The sequence below is a fragment of the Nyctibius grandis genome, chromosome 1 (genome assembly GCF_013368605.1).
Source record: "Nyctibius grandis isolate bNycGra1 chromosome 1, bNycGra1.pri, whole genome shotgun sequence".
NCBI classification, from domain to species: domain Eukaryota; kingdom Metazoa; phylum Chordata; class Aves; order Nyctibiiformes; family Nyctibiidae; genus Nyctibius; species Nyctibius grandis.
This window is the reverse complement of record NC_090658.1, coordinates 59,665,413-59,691,831: the sequence shown is the minus strand read 5'-3', so window position 1 is coordinate 59,691,831 and position 26,419 is coordinate 59,665,413. Positions and strand designations below refer to the sequence as shown.

The following is a 26,419-nucleotide window of genomic DNA, read 5'->3' as shown; positions in this document are numbered from 1 at the left end:
TCCTCAATAATCTCTAAAAGGTGTCCATCTTTTTTTCCATGGACTATAAGTAGACTAAAGAGCAAACTTTCTTATGGCTAGAATTGAGTGCTTTGTATCCTACCACAGGTATCTGACTCTGTTCACCTATTTATTCCACAAAGACCATTCACAAAGCCATCAGACCCTAGAAATTTTCAATCAATACCAACAATGGGCAAAATTAGAAAAAGTATAATTGCTTCATTCTAATGTAAAGGCAGAAGTCATGCAATAAATTCCAGAACTAATATTAAGTTTTTTTATTACATACCCTAAAATTTTGTGGAGTTATGCTTACCATTTTCACAGAGATGGAAAAGGAATAGGGCTAGCAGGTAATTTGAGAGATCGCTTCGCCCATCCCTGACCTATGCCATGCCTGCCAATGTTTGTCTAACCTATTTTAAGCATCTGCAAGGGTGAAGTTTCCATGCATTCCCCCTATACAACCTATTCCAGGGCTCTGATTTTCCTTGCTACTTACATTTTTTTCCTGATGCTCATACAAAATCATCCTTGTTGAGATTTAAGCCTATTATGGCTTTCCTGTACTGACAGCACACCTGGCAGCTAAATCCTTTCCTCTTTAGAATCACCTGTTGCTATATGAAGGCTGCTATCATGTGTTCCTTCCCTCCTCTCCACTCTAAACAACCCTTCAGCCTTTCCTTGAAGGCCCATGTGTTTCAGATCTTTGAGGCCAGTTTGCTCTCTCGTTGGATCCTACCTGAGCTGTGGTTCCTGCAAGTGAGTAATGCTCTTCCACTCGAAGCCTTATCAGTGCCGAGTAGAGCAAAATAACTACATTTTATGCTTTATTACTCCCCTTCCTATAGCCCCCAATAGCGCTGGCCTTGTTTGCAGTAGCACTACATCACTGGTGCATGTTCAGCCTGGGATCATTACGACACTGGGTCTTTTCTGCAGAACTGCTGCTTGGCCAGTCATTTCCCATCTGATTTATGTGCAGCTGATTATGTTGAGCTATATGTACAGTTCTGCATTTGCTCTAATTTAATTGCTGGAAAGCTGGTATTTTCTAGGCTACTCCGCTATTTTATCGAAGTCATTTTCAATTGCCTTGCTTCCAACACGCTTGTTCTGCTCTATGAATTTATTAAGTGTACTTTCTAACCTTTCATCCAAGCTGTCAATGAGAATACTGAATAGTACCAGAACAAGAAAAAACATTTGCAGAACTGCACTTAATGGTGTATCATTGAGAACTACTCTCTGCGTATGGTTTCCAAATCATTTATGCACTCACATAATAATAATTTATTCTAGCCCTGTTTCCTTAGCACACATGAGAACAGTAACAAATGAAATATTTTGCCATACAGTCTTGTTCAAATAAAGCAGATAATACTAGTAAATATCTTTTAAAATGAAGTATTGTATACACTGTGAAAATGAAAGCATTATGGAGAAAAGATTTTAAATGAGAACACAGTCTTGCTGACAACTGATTTTACATCCATATAGCTACTTTTATGAAGTATGTGCTCTACTGGAATATTGTTCAATTTAGGCTTAATGGAAGTCTTTCATAGCCTTTTAAAATTGAGCTTTGTTCAATGGAAACCTCCACTGAGAAAGCAACAAAGACATACCACTGCAGTGCCTCCATTGGCAATAAATCAGTTGCACAGCTTCACAAAACTCCAAGCTGCAAAATTACTATTTATCTTGCATAAGTTCTTGATCAGAAACATACTGAAAAAGGACTGTTAACATCAACAGGACTGGTCATACTGAGCCTTTCAGAGAAAGGATTACCATTTACATTAATCTTTATGGAGATATAAGCCAATTCCACAAATACAAGAAGCACAGATCACTCTTCTTACCCAATCTGGGTTATTTGGCAGACTTTTTCTACTTCTCACTCTATGATATATTCTGTTTATGCTACCTGCACTACTTAGAAAAGTGAGATAACTTGCTTCCTGAGGCAGAGACAGGGCACCCAGTTCCTTCCCAGTGATGTACAATATTGTATTTTCAGTTCTGGACTGGAAGAATTGGAGGGCAGCAGCAGTTGAAATACAAACTACTCAGTAAATACAACACAAAGCCCATTTTGAATTAACAAGAATTTTGATTTGATTTGATATTTAGGGATATATCCCATTGGATTTCCAGAATACAGAGACTGACTTTCCTCTGAAAAATACATGGTTACAGAGAGACAGCAGCGTAAAAAGTACACACAAATACTTTCTCCTTTTTCCAGTGGAAAAGAAGGAAATAGGAGAAGGCAGGACGGGTGAGCCAGCCTGATCCCACACCGCTTGTGACATACAGCCCGCTGTCTGACTGCTGAGGCAGAGAAGGATTCCCACAAAAAACTCGCTTGTTATGGGAAGTCAGAAGTCCTGAGGCTGAGATAAACCAGATGTCTGCGCCTCTCTGAGAACAGCTCTAGAGACTTTAAATTGTAAGGATTTAAGAGACTTCACCAAGAATCATAGACATCCAGATACCAAAATTACCTTTGTCTTTTTGTCAGAGTCAGGGCTAGGATTTCTGACCTTTCCTGGGATCAAGACTTTTGCTAACAGTAAAAGTGAAAGACAGACAAACTGCTCAGTCAGAAACACAGCTGAGAGAAAACCCAGGCAGCAGCTTGCTCAGGAGCAGAAGAGCTGATACCCTGCTGACATGGAAAGGTGTACATGTCACAGCAACTTCTCTCTTAAAAGATCACAGAATCACGGAATCACAGAATCAACCAGGTTGGAAGAGACCTCAGGGATCATCGAGTCCAACCGTTGCCCTGACACCACCCTGTCAACTAGACCATGGCACTAAGTGCCATGTCCAGTCTTTTCTTAAACACATCCAGAGATGGTGACTCCACCCCCTGCCTGGGCAGCCCATTCCAATGTCTAATAACCCTTTCTGAAAAGAAATTCTTCCTAATGTCCAACCTGAACCTCCCCTGGTGAAGCTTGAGGCTGTGTCCTCTTGTCCTATCGCTAGTTGCCCGGGAGAAGAGGCCGACTCCCACTTCACTACAACCTCCCTTCAGGTAGTCGTAGACTGCAAGAAGGTCACCTCGGAGCCTCCTCTTCTCCAGGCTAAACAACCCCAGCTCCCTCAGCCGTTCCTCGTAGGTCAGACCCTCCAGACCCTTCACCAGCTTGGTCGCCCTCCTCTGGACTCGCTCCAACACCTCGACATCTTTCTTGAAGTGCGGGGCCCAGAACTGGACACAGTACTCAAGGTGCGGCCTCACCAGTGCCGAGTAGAGAGGGACGATCACTTCCCTAGACCGGCTGGCTACACTATTCCTAATAGAGGCCAGGATGCCGTTGGCCTTCTTGGCCACCTGGGCACACTGCTGGCTCATGTTTAGCCGGCTGTCGATCAGCACCCCCAGGTCTCTTTCCGCCGGGCCGCTTTCTAACCACTCTTCCCCCAGCCTGTAGCGCTGCAGGGGGTTGTTGTGGCCGAAGTGTAAGACCCGGCACTTGTTCTTGTTGAACCTCATGCCGTTGGTCTTGGCCCATCTATCTAACCTGTCCAGATCCCTCTGTAGGGCCTTCCTACCCTCCAGCAGATCAACACTCCCACCCAGCTTGGTGTCATCTGCAAATTTGCTGAGGGTGCACTCAATCCCTACGTCTAGATCATCTATAAAGATATTGAACAGCACCAGCCCCAGAACTGAGCCCTGGGGAACACCGCTAGTGACCGGCCGCCAGTTGGACTTTGCCCCATTCACCACCACGCTCTGGGCTCAGCCATCCAGCCAGTTTTTAACCCATTGAAGAGTCCACCCATCCAAGCCCCGGGCAGCCAGTTTGTCTAGGAGGATGCTGTGGGAGACAGTGTCGAATGCCTTACTGAAGTCTAGATAGACTACATCCACAGCCCTGCCCTCATCATCATTCTCTTTGCAATCCAGAAACAAAATCTGCTCAGCTTCTCTGCTTTGCAGGCAAGGAAAGTGAACTGCTAAGAGGTACGGTTCTCCTTTCTGTGCACCTGCATCATCACACAGTCATCTCCTGGCAGAAAAAGGAGGACGAGGGGGACTGCACCGTCCCACTCGGTGGTTGAACTGTCCCATTCCTGTGTGGATATGCAGATCTTGCCTATGATATGGGAATGGGCTGCATGTGCTTTGAAGAGCCCTGAGCTCTAACACGCAGATAGGCTACAGCCTCACTCCTCCAAGACCACTAAAACCTGCATGTGAGGTCACCTGAGTGAGTTTCCCAACCCAGAAACACAGATCTGATTATACCCTTCTGAGGAAAAGGGAGGAAGAGGAGAGGCATTTGCTGGTTGGCACCGGGTGGGTCCTGCCACCACAGCTGGTGGCAGGCCAGGCTGAGCACAGCCAAAGCCTGCGATGCGTCAGGCAAAGCTGGGCACACGACGTCAGAGGTGCACCCCATCCGCGGGCGAAAGAGACAGAGTGGATGGGTTGATATTACTGTGACCTGAAACCATCTAGGCTGGAAATAAAGACAATTCCTCTGCAGTAATTCTACAGTGGTCCAAAACCCCTGTATGATACTGCTTCATGTTTTTGAAACATGTAGTGCATTTTTTTTTCCTGAGTGACCGCTGCTTTTCTGCAGTGGCTGAAGCTGCACACAGAGAGGCAGTTCCAATGTGCACAAAATCTGTTCTTATGCCTCAAACAATGTATAGGGGAGCTGCTCTAGTTGTGCGGACAGGGTGTGGGGCCACTCACCTCACCTGGACTGGGTACCTAGGGATGGGACTCAGTTGTCTATGCTTGGTGCCTTTTCAGATGCCCTAAAGGTTTCCTGCCTCATTAGCATGGGAACCATTAGGACATCTCTAATGGCACTAGACATCACTGTTTAGGCAAGCAGACCCGTGATAAATGTCACGTACCCAACCAGAGTTACCTAGAGCCAGTCAATGATGGGAGAAGAATTTGTCCCACACTTGCCGAAGTGTCTGACACAAGCAGCAGGACCAGCCGTGAGAGGCGTGTGAGTGTCCCACCCCCACTATTTAGTGCTCACTCTATGTTACAGAGAGGAAACAGAGAGCTTTGCAGTGTAAATGTTTTGCAAGGGTAAAGTTAAGTGAGATGAGTCCTACACATTTTTTTCAAAAGAAGGAATAGAAGTCTGTATATAAACCAGTGTAACATTAGCATGTTGATTGACAGAGGGAAAATCAGTAACATTCGGTGTAATTAAGACTGAAGTTACCAAATAGAGATTAATAGCAAATGCGAAACTTTTCCTGGTGTCAGCAGCAGCATAAAACATACATAATTTAACTGACTTTAAATTTCAGTGAATGTTTATGGGTAGAGAGTAGACTACGGATAATGAAAATACCTCGATCTGTTTGTTCCTTGAAGTCAAATGTGTTAGCCTTTACAGTAAGGTAACGCTGATTGATTGCATGTACTTGAATTAAATTGTGCAGCTCCTGCCCCTGATGTTAGAGAAGACTCTATCAAGGTAATAATAATATTTGGAACATCATGTGATGTTGTATAGTTTCATGTCATATCTAGCAGGCAGTAGGAAACTTGAAAATTATGGTGTTTTATGTGACTCAATCTAAGGGGTTTTTTTTTTGGAAAAAATGAGTAGTGATGTTTGATATCTGAATTGCTGTATTATTTCTGTACCTGTACTACAAAAAGATTCTCACAGTTGATTTCTTTTAACAAATTAACAGGCAAACATTAAGCAGAGGTATTAGAATCTATCTAAGAGTCTTGATATCATAAGGGAAGCTACAATGTGCTAAATTCAAATTATACTTAATTACAATGGATAACAAAATCTCTAAGCTTTTAAAGAATTTATATAGATATATATTTTAAAACTAATAAGAATCTCCCAGTTTAACAATCTCATGAAACAGTTTAAAATATGAGAAAATTCTCATCTAGACAGAAATAGTAGTATATACCATTCTTTAAAACAATTTAAAATCATTAGAAAGAATCCTATACAACAAGTTAAAAATTCTGTTTAATTTAAAAATCTTTTCTGCATTGAATGTGGTGGTGTATGTGGTATCAGTTAGAAATGAACAGAACACAGCGGCATACTGCATTCTGCAGTTCAGACACGATTAGGGCATGAAGTGATAATCCAGTTGCCAGTACTTCAAAATACAGACGGGGACCCAGCAACATTTTATGGGAGCGGGCGAGTTCTGTGCTGGAGGGGGATTTTCACAGCCTTGCAGCAGTTTTCCTGGTGTATGACTGAAAATGCATGTCCTGCACTGCACACACCAACAACTGTAGCCACTTCTGATCTCTTCACTTTCTTCCCCTCCTTTCAAGTAATCTATGCCTGTTTTTTTTCTCTCCATACGTATCTTCCTTCAGCAAGAATTCTGTAATCCAAACTATATCCTCGTTGCAGCTGTGCAAACTCCAGCCAAACTCAGTCCCTAGCTTTATCAAATCCAGTGTTGTCAGCTCTGGAGCGTTTCTTGTGAGCTCCATGACATGATGTTTTTCTGTAAAGCTTCTCCTTCTGAAGAGAGCTGCTCAAGTGAGAATTCGAGTTTTCATCTTTTAGTTTATTTTTGTATGCTCATAGATGCAAAGAAAAGGTGCAAAATGTGATTTTAAGTGTTGACAGGCACAGCAGAGGCTGAGAAAAACAGAAGGCAAAACAAAAAGGATTTCCTGATCCTTAATTCTAAGATTTCAAGTTTTTAAAGCCAGTCTCATAATTTTTGAAGCCACAATTTTTGGTTGTTTGACATTTGCAACACAAGAAACATCCAAATCTGCTGTCTGCCAGCTTTGCAGGCTGAAGCAGTTATCCCTCTCTGCAATGCCATGAGGGAGACAAAGATTAATGTTGGTTTTGGGGTATGTCTACACAGTTACGTGACTGAATTTTGACCACGAGCCAGCTGCTGACATACTTGCTAGCACGCTCCATCTACTTTCAAGCCAAGCAGTGCTCATTGGGGTGGCTACACTACGGCAGAGGGTGTGAGCTGGAAACTGAAAACAACACTTCAAGGTGTTAACACAGAGCAGCCTTAATCTCTCCTTGGCTTGGCTTGACTGTGGGAATGCTTCTGGTTTGCTTCAAGGCAAAGACATATCCATAAACACAGCTGGGGCAGTTCGAGCAAACCCTTTTGCGCTGCACTGAAGCAGTGAGGACGGGCTCAGAGTCGGGCGGTGCTGAGAGCCAGTACGCGCGGCGAGAGCATCCCCACCACGCAGCCACACGTCCCGTGGGACAACTGGGAGCTGATGGCACAACAGCTCTTGTGCCACATCAGTGCTGTGGGATAAGCCTTAAACTGACATGGACCTCTTTGCCTTGCAGACCAGGTTTTTTCCCTTTTAACATCTTTTTGCTTACTGTTCCAGAAACTCATTGCTCTGATGGCTAGAATCCTTTTTTCTAATTCACAGCTTACATTTATTCACGACCAATTTATATCCCTGAGGTCTGTGTCTACAATAAGCAGATTTTCTGGGTTTTAGGTGTGTACCACTTGAAGGCGTTAGAGAGACCGTGATCAAAGTCTCTTTCCTAAGCTTCCTTTTACTAGGTTAAGTAAGTAAACATGTTGGCATCCTCTCCCTTCTTAGTTTTCCTGTTCTTTCCCTAGCTTGCCTTCGAGTCTCTTTCAGTTTGATTTAATCTTTCTTGAACATGGGTGATGAGACTTACATACTTTAACCTACAGAGGCCTTCTATAAAGGCACTGACAACTTCACTATCTCTACTGGAAATACCTTGCTTGATATGTCCTAAGATAGCATTTTACCTTTTACACAGCTGTATTACATCGGCGGCTCAGAAACATCCCACAACTAATAAACATATTGGTTTTCCCTCATTTTACTGTCTCCAAAAAGTAATTGCAGAAACTGTGTTGTTTTTTTTTTTTAAATGACCGACTTTATATTTCTACTACTAAATTTCATCCTGGTCTTTCAGCATCTCCTTCGGATGAAAGGTACCCATCTGCAGTTATCCACTGGGGTTTTCCAATCTGCAGAATGAATGTGTTTGCTGTGCCTCCATGCCCCTCTGCTGTCTAAGAATCGTGTCTTCTCCCTGGCTGTAGCCATGCAGTGGAGACCGTCAGCTTCCTTCCCATGTGCCCTTCGCAGTTCCCATTCTGCAGTGGAAATAGCATTTCCAATAGCTGCAGTGCAGGAATTGCCTCCCTGGTGAATTAGAGGAGGATGGATAGCCATGAAAGGTGCACCTTGAAACCTAGAGCTTCTCCTAAAGATCCTGAAAATTGCTTGAAAATCTCAGTCTACATCTAAATGTATTCATTTATATTTAGCTTAAATTAATGCCTTAAATAACTTTATTTTAGGTATAAGTTATGATCTGTCATTACTTGTGGTTTCTCTGTGACCTTAGCTGCTATTGATCAGAAAGCCAATAATTCCAGTGCTGATTCTGTCTTGTCAGGCCTGGCATGAAAAACATTTTGGCACCTTTAATTAAAATTTATAAATAATGTAAACAGAATGCCTCTTACTCTCATACTCTTGTTATTCTATAATTGTCTCTGTATTGATGGTAGATCCGTCCAGCATTAAATAAAAAGAAGAAGATACTCTTCCTGTAGGTCATTTTCTTTCAGATCATTAACTCCATCTTCTAGTCATCTGTCTCTCTGCAAATTCTAAAAACATTGATTGAATCTATATTGGTGTTACCGCACATCCATTTCAGTTATTCCAATCAAATACTCCAACATATAAAAAATGCCTCAGATAGACAGATAATCATTATGGGATGACAGAGATTCGGGGCATACGCAAAGCTCTTGCACCTGTTGAAGACTATGGGCCACTATTATGCCAGCAACAGTCTCTCAGCAACCTGCTATTAAACCCATACTGGAGGTTTAACTGGATGAACTTTTCAATAGGTTTTGTTTCTACGTTCACTCGTATTCATTTTAGAATGCCTAAATATATCTATAAAAAAAATAATAATCTTTAATATTCTTCTTAATAAAAAACAATTGAAATAGTTCTGTATAAATAACCATGATAATTAGCAAAATACTTAAGTAAGCAGTATTATTCACACTACTGCAAGCCCAAAAGAAATCTTAATGGAGAAGACAGGATAATTTATTATTTTACCAGCTCCTAAGCCCACCTTTCTCTTCTAAAGTACAGTCCCAGGCACTTTTCATGTCAACACAGAAACATCTCCATCACCACTATTCTCCATTGAATCTGACAAAGACTGTGATCTGGTTTTAAACAATGGGAGCTGCACTCACTTGATACCACTGCTTTTAAAATTATCCCTTTTGCACATGTCCACTTCTAAAATCTTGTGAAGTTTCAAAAGTGTCGGGCATTCAATATCAGATGCTTAAAAATCTTTAGCTTTTTCAAACACACTATTGTCAGTAGACACTATTTTTTCAAGAAATGGGAAAATTAAAGTAAAACTCACCCTTAGTTGTATAGAGACAATACTTTTTTCTTAAAAAGACAATCACTAGAGCTAGAGTCTTTGTTCCTCAGCTCCATCACAGACCACCCAATCTACAGAAAGTTATCCATCAGCTCCAGTCAGGGGAGGAATGCAGCCTGCTCTGGATGCCAAGGATATCCAGAGAGCAACAGAGCCAAATTCGTATCATTCCTGTTCACCAGAGGATTTAAACCAGAAATATTCTTGCTAATTACTATAATATTTTCTTACTCTCTTTACGGTGAGGGTAACCGAACACTGGAACAGGCTGCCCAGAGAGGTTGTGGAGTCTCCTTCTCTGGAGACGTTCAAGGCCCGCCTGGACGCGTTCCTGTGTGATATGGTCTAGGTAATCCTGCTCCGGCAGGGGGATTGGACTAGATGATCTTTCGAGGTCCCTTCCAATCCCTAACATTCTGTGATTCTGTGATTCTGTAACTACCACCAGCATTTCTGAAGAGATCTGACATTATGCAAAGCATGAAAATATATTAACAAGTTGTTTGAGGCAGAGGAAGATAAAGAAACTTCAGAGGATAGTTGGTTTCCGATCAGATTAAGCTGTCAAGAATATTAAATTAAAAAATAAACTGAATTTTACCTTGAAGACATATTCTGTTTCTTCTTTTGAGCAAAAATTCAGCACAAAGGAAAAATCCTTTACTGTAAGCAAAGCTTTTAGTAAATAAAACAAGGCAGTGCAACAGAAAGTGTTTAAGATGTACTAAAAAGAACAATCTATCTCAATGCCAAAACAGCATTTTTTTTTTTAAAAAAAAAGAAGTAAAAAACTGGTAATTAACTTATTAATTGTTAGGTCATGCTCTTTGGCTCGTACCACTAATAGAAAAATCTTGCTATCAGTATTTCATTAGTAATTCTCCTATTATAAAATGAACCAGTATATATTTGTTTCTCTAACTGCAGAACATGTTTCTGCAGTGATATCAATAGTTAGAAAAACATATGTACTGCGGAGAACAAACACATCTGACCAGAAGTAAATACGTACAATATGATGGAGATAATTGAGTGAGAAGGCTTATTAAATCCAAAAACTTTATCCCCATAGGTACTTTAATTATTGAATTCCTACATATGAGGGCGTAAGACTGGTGAAACATAATATTCACCTAAAATATATACTTGCTATAGTTCTTGAACATTTTCAGCCTAGGAAACTTGAGTCTGGTGCCTTTAAATACAACTTCTTTGGAGATTCCTAAGAATGTGGAGGACTTTTCAAAAATGTCATTTGTAAAGTTCTTTTTTGCAAGTGCAGTGCTGCCAAGTATTTTTACCACTAAAGAAATGCTATTTCAGCTGCATTTGAGCAGAGTAATAGTGGTAGCTAATGGCCTATTCAGTTAATCATAGTTATTCACTCCCTGGAAATGCCTCAGAATATAATAAATGTTTTGTTTTCTTTGTGAACTCTTAAATTACAGGCATTATATAATACACATGATATATAACCTATTAGTACGAATGCAAACTGAATCCAAAACCACTCCCCTAAAATAATGCTAATATTTGGAGCCTCCAAAGAAAGAAAAATGCTGCTGTTACCCACAGAGCTACTGAAATAGCACTGATAGCAGGGTAAGAAATGGCTATAAAGAAAGTTTATACTTTCTTTTATACTGGTTTAACTAAAATGTGGCTATTTGTCATCCATTTACAGAGGTCTGAAATAACTACTACAGAACATTTTTTAAACAAAGTAAACAAGAAACATGCTCAAATAGCTGAACCGCACACATCCTTTCCTAACAGAAAAAAGAAGCTGTAGATGTAGGGTTGCAGTTTGGCCCATAAGAGACAGATCAACCATGAAGTTGTTTTTTGCTCTGAGACCAATACTCGCATTGGCTCTTTTATCAACATAGGATTTATCTTGTTCACTTCTTTTTGTTTTTTAACATTCATATATGTTTTAGAAGTCCCTGTCAGACTTAGCTCTGTTTTGTTCTCTGCTCTGGGAAGATTATATTTATTATGCTGTGTGTTGATTACCTGTCACAAGAGTAAGGTCGTAGCTGGTTATACCTCATCTCTTTGTGGTTGCCATTATACTGATGAGGCACAGAACCCCTCATATTCTTTCAAGAAGTTTCTTACAGATGTATTCTGAAAAGCTGCAGAATACACTTTAAAACAATCTCAGGCTTCCGAAGTCAGAGCAGGCTGTGTTTTCTAGTTGCAAATGCTTTGCAGAAAGGGTTAGATTACTAGCTCATAAAAATATTCCCCTGGCTACTTCCCGGAGTGAAGACAACCTCCAAAACAGTCTTCTGTTGGCTTCCTGGATGGAAGAACTCCTCCATGAAAGCATACAAAAACTCAAAAGGCTTTCAAAATTAGAATAGGGAAGAAGTTTGGTATTAAACACCTCTTGTATTTCTCCTGGAGAAAAAGATACTGAGGTATTTGCTGAAGAAATAATCTGGCAGGCCATAAAGTGGTAAAAGACATTGCATAGGTGGTCATGTTCTAGCTTTAACTTTAGTTTTGTAGAAGAACTGTCCAGAAGTTAGTGATGAAAAGCAAATCAAATGGAAGTGATTATAAAACAAGATATTTAATGATTCTGAGGAAAGAAAGAGCAGACAAATGCTAGGGGAGCTCAGGGAATGCAGCCACAGCCAGCTCCAGGGACTAATCTATGATGCCCCTGGCACAGGTGATCCAAGGGGCAAAGAGTTCAGATGAGATGACAAGTTTAGAGAAGGGCAGCGCTAAAGGCAGAGCCCCGAATTAACCCAGTGCAGAGTAAGCAAGCAGTACACTATACCAGGAGATATTTCATAGAATCTTAGAATAGTTTGGGTTGGAAGAGACCTTTAAAGGTCATCTAGTCCAACCCCCCTGCAGTGAGCAGGGACATCTTCAGCTAGATGAGGTTGCTCAGAGCCTCATCCAACCTGACCTTGAATGTTTCCAGGGATGGAGCATCTACCACCTCTCTGGGCAACCTGTTCCAGTGTCTCACCACTCTCATAGTAAAAAATTTCTTCCTTATATCTAGTCTGAATTGCCCCTCTTTTAGTCTAAAACCATTACCCCTTGTCCTATTGCAACAGGCCCTGCTAAAAAGTCTGTCCCCATCTTTCTCATAGGCCCCCCTTAAGTACTGAAAGGCCACAACAAGGTCTCCCCGGAGCCTTCTCTTCTCCAGGCTGAACAACCCCAACTCTCTCAGCCTTTCCTCATAGGAGAGGTGCTCCAGCCCTCTGATCGTTTTTGTGGCCCCTGCTCTGGACCCACTCCAACAGGTCCATGTCTTTCCTGTGCTGAGGGCCCCAGAACTGGACACGGTACTGCAGGTGGGGTCTCATGGGAGCAGAGTAGAGGGGCAGAATCACCTCCCTTGACCTGCTGGCCATGCTTCTTTTGATGCAGCCCAGGATATGGTTGGCCTTCTGGGCTGCGAGCGCACGTTGCCGGCTCATGTCCAGCTTTTCATCCACCAGTACCAAGGACTACCAAGTCCTCGCTTTATCTTAAAGCCCCAAATGAGTAATTTAAAAGGCACTGGTAAGGACACGTGGCTTAGCGTGCTTTAGAACTGCAAAGAATTCACCGTGCAAAGACACAGGGAGAAGCACGAACAGGAAATATAATAAAAAAGCCTGCAAATGTGTTAGAAAAAGAAACGCAGCATAGAACAACCTTGCTAGTTCAAAATAAGCTCTGCCTAAGAGAATGCTGCCGCAGCCACCTGGAGCTCCACGCAGACTAATTTAGCATCTGAGTGTTGCCTTTGGTGGCTGAAATGTCAGTTCCCTTGGGTCATCGTACACTGGCACAGTGACGAGCAGAGTAAGTTTGACTACGTCCTACAACATAACTCCTGCTTGCTCATCGGAGAGGTGGGCACAACCAGACAAAGACCTTTCACCACGTTCCTCAAAACAAGTTAGTTGTAATTCTGATGCCTCTTGTAGTGGAGGATCTGGTACTTTGGTGATAAAAGAGATTTGTAAAATCTGATGTGATATAAAACTGTGTGAGTTTGCAGGCAGTTTACAAGATTGGATTAGAATTCACCATGATTGCAGTAATTTGGATAAATGTTCTGAAATTAATTCATTAGATCCACAGAGTTAAGAGCAAATTACCATAGAAGGATAATTCAAGTGCAGAAGTGTAGAAAGGAGACTTGCTAGGCAACTGTACTGCAAAAAGGATCTGCAGGGGAGTTATAGCGGTCTATAAGCAAATCATAAATCAGGATGATATCCAGTTGCAGAAAAAGGCAGGCTAATATATATTCATAGCAATACTGTAAACAAATCAAGTAATTATTCTTCCCCTCCCAGCAGTGGCCAGGCTCTGACTGCATTACTGTGTCCAGCTCTGCCTACCAGGCTGTCGGAGGAATGAGACAGTTGGAGGGAGTCCAGGTAAAAGCCACAAAAAATGATAACAGATGTAGAACAAGGCAAGGCTGAAAGAATTAGATTGTTTAGTCTAGAAAAAGCAAAGACTAAAAGAAGACATGATAACATATTTAAAATATGTAAAAGTTTGTTATGAGAAGAGGACAGTGACTAATTGTTCTCCACTTCCATCATGAATAAGACAAGACTTATGCAGCTGCGGATAAAAGCTTTCTAACGCAAGGACAATGAGCCCAGCAGCAGGTTTATCTACCGATATTACATGTAATGCTGCCACAGCGATGGGAGCGGTTGAGATGAACACCTGTCAAGACTAAGAGAGGTATGCCTGATCCTCCCCAAAAGCAGGTGAACAGCCCAGGTGATCCCGTGGGAGATCCCATCCAGTCTTACGCCTCATGCTCGGCCACAGAAACAAAGCGCAGATCAGAGCTTTCCATCAAAGAGACTAAATACCACGATGCTCACAACTCATTTGTCTCGAGATGCTTGCCAGGAAGGACAGAGCCTGCAGGACAAGGGGTGGATCTCACAAATCCATTTAGCTAATTAATTCAATTGGCTGGAAGTAGCACAGAGCACCCGCTCAGTCACCACTATGTGCTCTTTTACTTGTTTAACACGGTCATGCCCAGTCATACCTTTCTTTACTTTGCCTTTGCTGAACAGCCCTTTTCACTGGTTTATAGGGACTGATACAGAGTAATTAGGTATTCGCCGCTGTGCGGCCATTAGAGAAATGAGTTGAACAGGCTTTCAAAGTAATGGGCAGGTCCGAGGCTGCAGCAATGCCCAGCAGGGACCAGGCTGGTCATGAAGGCGGTAGCTGAGAGAAGGCAAATGGCGTGCGGAGGACAAGGGGTGATGGGCCAAGAGCCTGCGTTGTGGAGATTCCCCATATGGGGGCACAGCCGGTGGCTGCCGGTGCCGGATCTCTGCCGGGGCAGGCGAGCTGCTCTGCCGTGCGAGGCCAGCACGCTGCAGGGGCCGGCCACCCCAGCCACCTGTGGGGCTGCTATTCACGGCTGGCTGGGAAAACAGGATCAGAGCCCAGTATGACAGGGAGAGGGGAGGACGGCCTTCATCGGGGGAACATAGCGGGTGAGGCCCTCCAGTTTTGCTGCCTTTAAAAGAGTCTGAGGAGTAAACAGCAGGGAAAAGGGACGTGAAGGGTCCTGTCCCCTCACAGAGGGGCGAGCCCAAGCGTGCAAATCCTTGGAGCGGCTTTGTCCTGTACACTGGTGGATTAACAACAGGTCTCTTACTACTAATATTATTTTTTTTTTTGGTTAAGAAGCGTAGAATTCAACCGAAGTTAACCAGGATTTTCCAAAACAAATCCATGCGTCAGCTGGCGAGCAGGGCTCATCGATTCAGAGAGGAAGAGGCTGCCTGGCCAGAAGCTGTTGTTGGGGTACGTGTGCGGCGGTATTGCTCGGTGCGGCCAGGCCCCTCCACAGGTTTTTCTCTGCACTACAGTCACACACCCTGTGCCTGCCTACAGTGGGTCTGGTGTAAAGCACCCTGCCTCCACTTGAAGCTTTCCCAGCAGAGGAAAACCATTTTCCAGACTACAGCGTGTGCAATCAGAATGCAGAGCGAAACATTTCCATGCTATCCTGTCAGTGTTTTAGCCTTAAACAAGATTAGCTATAAAAACCAACTACTCTCCCTTAAAAAAAAAAAAAACAAAAACGGAGAGCAACGCAAACACAGTCAAATGTCCGCCCTTATGCTTGATCACTTGTAAAGCCTGGATAACATACTGCGTACACTGAAACTTTCGCCTCACACGACAGCACAGACTATAGCTCTTGCCCTGGGAAAATCAATTCATGGCTAAATGGGATTGAACTCATTCTGTCAACTACTCGGTTGTTCTTTCTACTTTCCTGCCAAGCCTACCAGCTTCCCGAAAACTTCCTCAGGTTAGAATAAAAAAATAAGTTCATACTTCAACCATTTTTAATGATGATTTACATGATTTTCCTGGTATGATACCAAAATTACTGTATTTATGTTAGTTTTTACTTACAAATGTAGACAACTAAGGAGACTGTACAGTTTACAGAAATTCAGAGTTGAATGTTTTAATGGTCCCTGCAGGGAACAAAAAAATATAAAAGAAATAGTACAATACTGATACAGAAATGTTCGTAATGCAACATCCTGATTACCCTCTATTCCTTTTCAAACGTATTGAGGTAACATTAATATTTGGTTGCCTAATGCCCCTTAAAATTCCTTTAAATTTAACAGTTGTTTTCACCCTTAACCGCTGCTGGGGGGTGCACCTGTAATTCTAGAAATTACCAACACAGCAACACTCATAAGAATTATTTCCTCCTTTGATTCCTCAGTCACTCTAGAGCCTCTGCAGACCACACTTACATGGGTAATGATGACTCATGAAGAAGAATAATTCTGCAGGTGAGTTGTCTACAAAATGATGTAGCTAAGTGGGACATAACCAGTTTCCAGAAAATGCCTCCTCTTCTTCATTTTGTAAGATTGTCCTACTGGGCGTCTACTTTAGTCTCTCCACTGAATGCTGGCACCAGCTAAATGCTACGAATGTCACAAATATTCCTCTTTCTGCTATGTATCATGTCATCTTTAGATTGCTGCAAGTTGAACAATTATTACAGATATTTCTGGTGGCATAAACACTGAAAAAACTATGCTAACTAGGGACTGAGGATACAGAAAAGACGAGCTTCCAAGGACAGAAGTTGCCTGTAACTTTCCAAATCACATGAAAGCATCCTTGTCTTTCTTAAACAGATCAGTCAAAATCTGTTGTGGAGTGGCGATGGAGTCACCATCCCTGAAGGTATTTAAAAGACGAGTAGATGTGGTGCTTAGGTATATCGTTTAGTGGTGGATTTGGTAGTGTTAGGATAATGGTTGGACTCGATGATAGTAAAGGTCCTTTCCAACCAAAACGATTCTATGATTCTAACTTCCCATTACCAGTACCGGCAGTAGAGCCCAAATCTGTTCCCAGCACTTCTGTTATGAAACTTAACCCATGCAAAAGAGATCCTCAGCTAAAAGATCACACTCAAAACAGGTAAGAGAATGAATGAAAAAAGGAAATACTGCTGTCATCCTTTTATCATGAATGGAAAACCAAGACACTGAGACATGAAGCAATTAATTCAGTATCACCCTGAAAGTCTACAGTAAGCCATGTGACATCTTAACTTTAGAGCACTCAATCCAGCTCCCATTAAATCGTAATTCATATAATGGATAATATTCCTATGAATTAGCAATACATATAAGACAGGGTGTCAACACAGATAGAAATGCCTGATTCCCCTGACTTTTCTGAAATCATATTTTTGATGTGTTTAAATGAGAGCCCCAGACCACTTCCAACAAGAAATAAAGTGGGGATGCTTCTCATCTGAAATGGGGAGTGCGTAGCATGGAAACAGGAACATGTTAGTCAAAATGCTCAGGTGATGAGGTACAATAAGAAGGAGAAAAATAAAGATTCAATGAGGGATCAAGGTTTATGGAAGTTAATACTGTACTTCGATCTCTGCAAAACAAGGAGAAGGAAGAAGGAATTTACAGAAAATCAGCAGGCACAATACTCCAGCCATCACCATAAAACCTGTATTTTGTGACTTTACTGGTTTATTTTACAAATATCTTAGCCTGAGAGCTTGAAAGGTAAAATAGCATATTTGTATAACTGGCCCTGATTCAAAAAGAATACAGCCTTTTTCAGCATTGTACTTCAACTATTTCAAGTTAAAATCTTTGGACACAAACTTAAGTACTGCCTTAAGTGCCTTGAGAAATGAGGTGACAGTGTGTGCAAGAGTTGGGTGGTTCTAGAATAAAGGGAAGCTTGAACATAAGAGACATCACATTGTGGGAAGAGACAGTAAAATCCCACATGAAAGACTATGTACGTGCATATTTATAAGCACGCACAGAATGCTTATGCTGTGATAATCTAATCCTAGATAGGCTGATTTCAGCACAACTACTGGGAACTATCAAACATTTTGATTCAAAATCTGCTTTACTTCCCAGGTGCAATTCCATCAGGATTTACACCCACCTGCTGTGGAACAAAATTTGTGTCTTTGACAACTTCTGCTGTTATACTGTGCTCTGTATCACACTCAGGATGCGAAGATGCCTCAAAGGAAGGGAACGATGGACTCATGTAACCTCCAAGACTGAAATTAGTATTTTATCTTTAGTACTGAAGGCCAGATTGCCATGTCTTGTAATTGATTACTTTTCATAGTTATGCAATTATAAGCTAATTAAAGAATCTGATAAAGGTAGAAGCATTCATTTCCTGTGCTGAAAAAAAGATTTTTCAAGAGCAAAGAATAAAATGGCATTTTCATATCCTGCAAAGCAAAAATAATCTGATGGCAGAGTCATCCTTTTTTAATGTGATGACACATTGATTTTTGGAGGCAACTACAATGCAGCTTTATTTTGTATAGAAACTTGCATATAAATCATGTCTTTCTTTGAGTCGTCTTTTGTTTAAACAGTGCAGTAACTCAATAATACAGTTTCAAAGTTCATATAAAATCAAAGCAGATAGGAAACAAATTAAGGATGCGTAGCTATTTATATCTATATCCTGACTGTCCAATAGAGACTTAAAAGTGCTGTAAATTTTTGTCCATTCAAAAGAGTCAATCTAAATATCCTACTGGACTAAAAGTAGTCAGACACCAGGAAGACCGCAATTAAAACTTCAACAAGATATTTACTCAGACAATACCCAGGCTTATGGACACTCATTTGTAGGTATTAAAATATGCTTTAATACACATAAATAAAACATCACTAAAATCTGTCTCAGTTAAAAATCTTGCAGCCTGGAAAATATACTTGCTTTATGAAAACCTAATTAAAAGCCAAGGAAGGTATCACATCTCACAGTGCTAATGCAAAAATCTGCCTTTTGCTTCTGTCAAAAATGTGAAGTGCCACTGAATGCAGACGGGAGGAAGGAGAGTCTCAAGGAATGACGTGTGACAGATAACGCACAGATTGTTTCAGAGGATTAAACTCCTTTATGTGAAATATTTTGAAATTCGCCAAAGGTAACTCTATCAAGTAAGAGCTCGCTGGTGGGAGAGTAGTTTCTGTTTAACATTTTCCTAACTTTTAATGTGAAACGTACGGAAAACAACTCAGTTTCATGAAATGTCAAGTTTTTAAAAAATTTAAATAGCATTGCACATTCTAGCATATAAAAAATGGTTTCATTAGAAAAACAAAAAACCCAAGTATCTCACAAGCTCATCTACCTTGAACCCCAATGTCAGGAAAACAGAAACCTGGGAAACGGAAACATGAACTGAAGAAAAGGACAAACTAGCGGTGTGTTTTAATATATTAGACTTCAAAACTTGTCACTGCTTTATCAACCACGTTTACACCAAGTAAGCAAATGATCAAGTTTACATAACTATTTGTTTTTAAACTCATATTTCATTTTTTACAAGTGCTGTTTACATTATTTTATGTTTCTCCATATTTGCCTTATTTATCCCTTTTCATGTAGGCACTACTGCAACTATGCCCTCACATGTGCTTAAATTTAAGCACGTAAGAAATCCTAATTATTCTAATCAGACTAGTCACATTTTATGTGCTTTGCTGGATTAGTATCTAGATTCTTAAATTTCATATTAATCATAAAAAGGAGTAGTTAAAACAAACAGCACGATCAATGGGGGAAGCAGTTCAATCCACTTTTCAAAGTATTAATGAGAAATCAAAGGTATTTTGTATTTTAACAGGCAAAGCACTGCTGAGTGTCTAAATGAGCACTCTCACAGCTGATCATGTCTCCAATGGACATATTCCAATGGATTACTTTTATGCTATCTTTTTTTGTCAGCTTTGCTCTTCAACCTCTTCAAATGTGGTTTGATCCTGAAAACTGTCAAGGATGAAATAGAAGTGTACAAAAGAAGGCAGGAGAGCTTCAAATTACATACCATATTTAAGTAATGTTTAATTATTGCTTTCTGATGGTCATTATTGAAACCTTAGATGCACAAAGCAACTGTGCAATCAATAGCTACCAAAACAACATCCATCCCATCCGCCATCAGCTTACACGTAAGATAAAAGGAAAAAACATGCTACCTGCTCTATAATAGTACTATAATTAGAACTGGCAGGAACTGGTCATAAGTTTTCTTAACTTTATCGACCTGCCCCCTGACAAGGAATGGTCTAATAATTTCCAAACCATCCTTATTAGAAGAGAATCTAATCTAACCGTAAATACTTCATTTTGACTAAATTCTACCCCAAGGTTATTTTCCTGTTCATGTACTTGGGCAGTATATTTTTTTCCTACTATTAAACCTAACTTTAAACTCTCTTGAAATGAGTATGGACAGGTACTGATCTTGAGGCAGATGCAACAGCTTAACTCAGCTCCCCAGCCAGTTTGAGGGGTGCCTTCTTCACCCTCTCAGAGGGTAGCTGAGCAGGACGAGTGTCTGCTCCCGACACCAGAGCCGACAGCCTCGTGCGTCACAGGAAATTACTGAGTGCTTCATCTGAGATCAAGCAGGAATTTGGGAAACAGGTGAAGCAGACATCTCGCCAGCCCAGGAACAATTTCTATCATAACAAAGCCTTGCTCTCCAACTGTCCGAGTTAACGTCAGTTAGCGTCTCCAGTTGTGTCAGCGTTGAATAGTTAAGATATGCTTTAGAATACCAAATTTTTGTTAGGGATATAGAACGTTCCTGGAGCAACGATGGGGAATCATGATGCCCTGATAACCACGAAACCCCCAGTAATGCAGACCCTTTTCTGTGTCAGTTCCTTTCATACTTTCACACGCAAGCTCAAATTTGCAGAGTAACAGTGTAAAATACGAACGTTTTGTAGAAGACGTATGTAGTTCCTGCTCTCAAAAATCTCATCCCTTTTCTAGGCACTAAAAAGTTTGCCATGTCGGAGATTGAGAATTGAATATAACAATAAGTAATTTTGTTGACTCCTTCCAAATGATACTGTGATTTCTCCTGGGTCTCTCAGATTTTTATAAGCATCTCGAAAGAAAGATAGGAGGGCTGCAAAATAAAACGAGAAGCAGCAGTTTTTTCAAGGTTTGTCAAGTTGTCAGGAGAGCTGTTTCTCAGCAGGATGCGTCTGAGATTTTGTGTTTCAAAGAAACTCCTTTGGGAAACATCACCTTGCTGGGGCTTTGCTACAGGCATGCTATGCCCACTGGTGGATGAGCAACAGTGGGGTGGGTGGCTCCTAACCTGATGCCATGAGCATGTGAAAAAGAAGCATTTTCTTGATACTTGAAGTATCTTTAAGAAAGCTGACCTTTGGAAACTGATACTATTCACTGAGCAGTACACCCTCCCCCGGAAAATCCCAGGGAAAGCTTGCACTTTGCTCTGACAAGAACAAGAACTTCCTGCACCTGCATTTATTGGGCCAGCAAAGAGGTGGACAGACGACTTCCTTGTTCCTTCCCACCCTACCGCTACGGCAACTTGTGCTTTCCCAGGACAGCCCACATATCAAACACAGGTGACAGAGCTGCTGAGCAGCCATATCCACAGCATGGGCACATGGAGCAGGAAAGTAGCCACTGGGCTGCAGGTTCCCCTCCTGGCACAGTGGCCTGACATGGGGGCCAGGGAACCTCAGGTGTTGCATTTACAGTGGCAGTGCAAAACATGGAAAAGTAATTGCCTTTAGAAAGACTGTTTAAGTTGAAATTACTTTAGTTTTTAAGTTATTTAAATCAGAAAAAAAAAGAAGAGTATTTTGATAATTTATTTAATCTTGTTTTTCATTTCTATTTTTTGTGGTTTTTTTTTTTTTCCTGTAGCTAGGTTTACTCTTTACTAAAATAACCACCTAAACAGATTGATTTGGAATTAAATAGAACCATTACACTTTTTTGCTGAGAGGATACAGTAAATCAACATAAATTTGTTCAGCAATGATATAGTTTAATCTATATTCAGATCTTCACTTCTTATATCTAAGAGAATTATAAATATGATGTATCTTATTTTCAAGGTGATAACTTTTAGTTATCTTCAGTTCTCACCCTTTGAATCTACATACAGTCATTATTTGTAAACAATATTTGAAGACCTAATCAAATTTCCATTTGCTTTGTAGTCACCTATGCAATGAAGTTTATCTTTTGCTTTTCACAGGCAACATAGTTTTCTTTGGTACACTGTAAGTACTCCTTCATCTGTGAACAAAGTGACTGTACAAAAGGCCATTCATCACCTTACTCCCCTGACTCCGCTGGAGAGTGGCCTTTATGCTCTCCTGTTATGCATGTTGCTGCTGTGCTTCTCCAGCCCAGCTGTCTTTGAAGCCATCCCACTTGACACCTCTCCAGTGACGACTCACTAAACATTCAAATGCTGCTTCTCTTCTGTCTCAACAGGAGCTGGATAGCCTGATCTAGAAAATCTGGAAGTTGGGAAACTTTTCCTTCTCTCTGCTACAAGAGGAGTGCAGAAGCAGAACTCTTGACACGGATAAGGGACCACGTGAGATTTTTACTGTACTGACATGCCCTCAGTAACACGGTGGCCAGATGGTAAAGAAGAATCCAAGACGGACAAGCAGCAATATGAGGTTATGAATGACACAGCTGCTACCCTTGGCTCCACACACAGGGAGACCTGCCTGGATGTGTGTGCTGGAGCTCCTGCACTGCCCTGATAAAGGTAATCCAAGCAGCAACCACACAGCATAACCTCTATCGGATCAAATCTGGGTATCGCTCTGTGGAAAGTACTCTCTGTATCTCCTTCACATAACCGATTCTAACAAGAGGAAAAGGACTTACAGAAGTTTCTTTCTTTGCTGATATAAATAAAACAGCAAAAAATGCCTCTTTCCTACTGTTTGGGACAAATTAGGATTTATGTTAATAGAGTCAATGAAAAAAATCTACTAGCTTGTTTTTTTTAAGCAGCAGTTTTAAAAAACACCTTATTGAATCTGTATTTGACAAGACTCTATGCCTATGTAAAAACTGAAAGTGTATTTATACTCTAAAAGCCCAAAGATGTGTAAAACCAGATTCTCCTTTACTTCCTTCCTTTAATTCACAGTAAAGAACATCATTTAATCCATACTCTGTAGCTGCAGAGAACACTACAATCACATTGTTCTTGAACAGAGTGAGAAGATATTCATTGTCGTACGGGGGGGGGGGGAACAGAACGAATTAGAACTTCAGAGAAGAACTGCAAAAGAGATGAATAAGAAATAAGTCACTCACATCAAAGGTTATCACACAAAAATCTCTAGTTTTCTGGAATTCCCTTTCACATTTCTACGTTATAAGAGTAAACCCATTGGTTGCTCTTCATGTACTGAGTACAAAGCACTGTGAAAAAACTGAATATAAAATCCAATAAGCATTCCAACATATTAAAGGTAACATTGGACTAAGGAAACCAGTGTAGATACAACACTGTCATGAAGGCAAATCTCAACTTACCCAAACTGTACTCAAACTAATTTTATTATGAATGAGACTAAGATTTTAGTAAAGCAAAACACACCTCAAATCACTTGCTCCTTTAGATGCAAACCTCCTTTCATCACCCCTCCTCCCAACCATTGCGTGCCTGTAAAAATGAGACTAACGATAAGTCGGTACAAATAACGTTACACTTCACACCTATTGTACTAGCAACTGGATGTTGCATTGCCCTGCAGAACCCACGTTGTTCTCTAAGAACAGCCCCCAGAGTCAGAGATGTCACAGGCTTTAGCTACCTTGACAGCACCTGAGCATTCTTTGAGGCAGAAATGGTGTTTATCTGGACAAGAACGAGCTGCCAGCACCATATACGTAATGAGCTGCCTAAGTCATTGGTTTCCAGCCTGCGCATCCCAGACACCAATGGACTATGGCTTAGAGCGAGAAACAAAGCACCTAAGGAAAGCAAACCCCACCACAAGGAGGCTGAAATATGCTGTTTGACATTAAAGTCACCAATGAACTTCAAAACATTTTGAGGGATCTCAGCAGGCTGAAGAAACTTCAGTCTACACCAGTTATCTAAATCAGTGTTGTCTAGGGCTGGTTTGACATGTTCCTACCTCTACAAGCACAATCGGCTGGGGGCTGAGAGGAAGAGCATAGGACAATGTCTGTAGATCCACAGGAAAAGGTTTTTAGGGCAACTGAAGTTTTGGGTTTCTGTTTCCACCTATGAGCTACAAAAATAAGACTCAATTGGAAGGATGTAAGATTTTTCTTACAAGCAGTAAGACAAAGAATTTTTTTTCGAAGCTTTGAGATCCAAAGTAACACATGTAATTACAGTGTAACTCAGCTAGAAATGAGCTTGGCCTGCTAGAAATAAGCAAAAATCACATTGTATTTGATACAATGATCTTGATTCGAACAAGATGCTGGAAAAACAAGATGTTCTTGAAAAAAGTTAGAAATAGGAGAAAATACAAAGCAGAAACATGTTAACACGGAATTGAGCTAACGACTATTTCAGTGATTTATAGTAGGCTAATTCACAGAATTAGGCACTTAGTCTAACAACCAAGCGTTAGAAACTCAGATGCTAAACATAAGGGTAAAATTAAACACAGGATAAAAGTGCTTCACTGTGGGACAAAAAAATCCTTCAAAGGGGTATTATGCAACTGTATCATACTGATGATAAATGTATATTAAAGTTTCCATTGTGAAACTAAACTACAGATTGTTTTTTCCCTCCTTTCCTTAAGATAATTCCTTCAGAATTTAAATTAGGGCCGCTTAGGTGCCACAGCTGTACGGTCCTACACGTTAAATTTATAAAGACTCCTTTTGTGTCTTAGAAAATAGTACCTGTGATGTATTTTACATTAAGCTACTGAAACTATATATAAAATGTGCTCATGTTTTCAATATACTCAAAATATTGAATGATATTATTAAATACTAACACATATGTAGATATAAATAATTTTCATGTTGTATGATAGATTCACTGTTGCAATACATTTATTGTTAAAACAGAGTACATAAAGGCAATCATTTCATTAAGAAATCTTTCAGATGAGTGTAGTAAAATAAATACTACACATTTTGAACAAATTTTTGAGTTATTAAACCCAAAGGACTGTCTTATTCATTAGACTTTATCATATAAACGACTGAACACTATGCAAAAAAAATTTTAAAGCATTCATAGTATTTCTCCCAGGACTGATGTTAAGAGACTGGTATATAGTTGAAAATGGAAGATTACAGCTACTTTCCCATTTCTGAAGTGCTGCAATTGGTAGGATATGCGGATGGCCATCAACACCAAGACATAAATGGGACTGCACAGACAAGCTCTGCAGCAGCTCTCAAGGAATGCTGAGACACCCGCAGCCCTGCCAGGAGGCAGGAGACGGCTGCCAGGGGAAGGAGACTCCCTGTCAGAGGGACAGGATTTGAAGGGGGGCTGTTACTAAGAGCTGCTGATCTCCTCCGGAGTAGTACTTTACTACCTGTCAGCACACCGACTTCCCACACAGCTGATAATAAAACAACACGAGCAGTCTAAAAACGATGGAAGTACCTATCTGCTGAAACATATCACTCACCAGAGTCACATTATCCTGAAATACCAAAAACATATGAACATATTTACAAGATTCCCAGTCTGGAAACAAGTTTTATCAATATTTTACTGGGTTAAAACACTCCTATAATAGTGTCCGGAGAAGGATCAGATATATAATTCTAAATACATGCATGTCCATGAACATTACTCTACAAAGAAAACTGCTCTCATTGAGTGTCTATGTAGGGGAATAGTATACAAAAATGATAGGATCAAAATCATTCTACTAAAAGCTGTGACAAATCTACAAAGCACCTCAAATCCTCACCCCCAGCACTAGAGCAGATGGTTTTAGGTAAAAGCTCTTTACCCAGTTCTTTCTAGACGGGTACTTGGCTGGTCCCCTTTCAGACATGATACATTACACGGTAAAAAAAAAAATAGAGTACTCAACATCATAAAACTTGCTAAACAGTAGTTAAATAGAGCATTTTTACATATGAAAAAAATATATTCTAATGATAACGAAAAGCAGATTCCCTCAGCTACATTTCTTAACTGAGCTCTCCTGACCATGTTGCTCTAATGAATAAAATAAAAAGTGTTCCAGGATCAAGCAGAGCAGAAGCACTCTGACAAAAAGGATGCCAGGACTTGTAAAAGTTTGTTTCCTTTTAAACTTGAACTATTTTTTAATGGGCCAGATAAGACAGAAACTGGGAGTTAGTAGGCAACGCTAACTGGTGGGAGTGAGGAGGGAGGGTGGCAGCCATCAGCAGAGCCTCAGACACAGGTTAGTGTCGGGCATGTTTTTCTTATGGTCAGTCAAAAAAAGCAGAGAAATATCTAATCACCTACTTTCATAGACCTTTCTCATAAAATATCATGGTGATAAACAACTAAGATTCACCAACATTTTTTAATGTAGGCTTTGATCTGTGAAAATGATGACTGTGTAATCCCT

The 26,419-nt window shown here is 40.7% G+C and overlaps 1 protein-coding gene across 2 annotated transcripts in view; it reads right to left on the bottom strand.

Moving 5' to 3' along the window:
- SCAF8 (SR-related CTD associated factor 8) overlaps positions 1-26,419 on the bottom strand; it is a 104,735-nt gene that overhangs the window by 2,023 nt on the left and 76,293 nt on the right. The gene's annotated exons all lie outside the window — the stretch shown is intronic.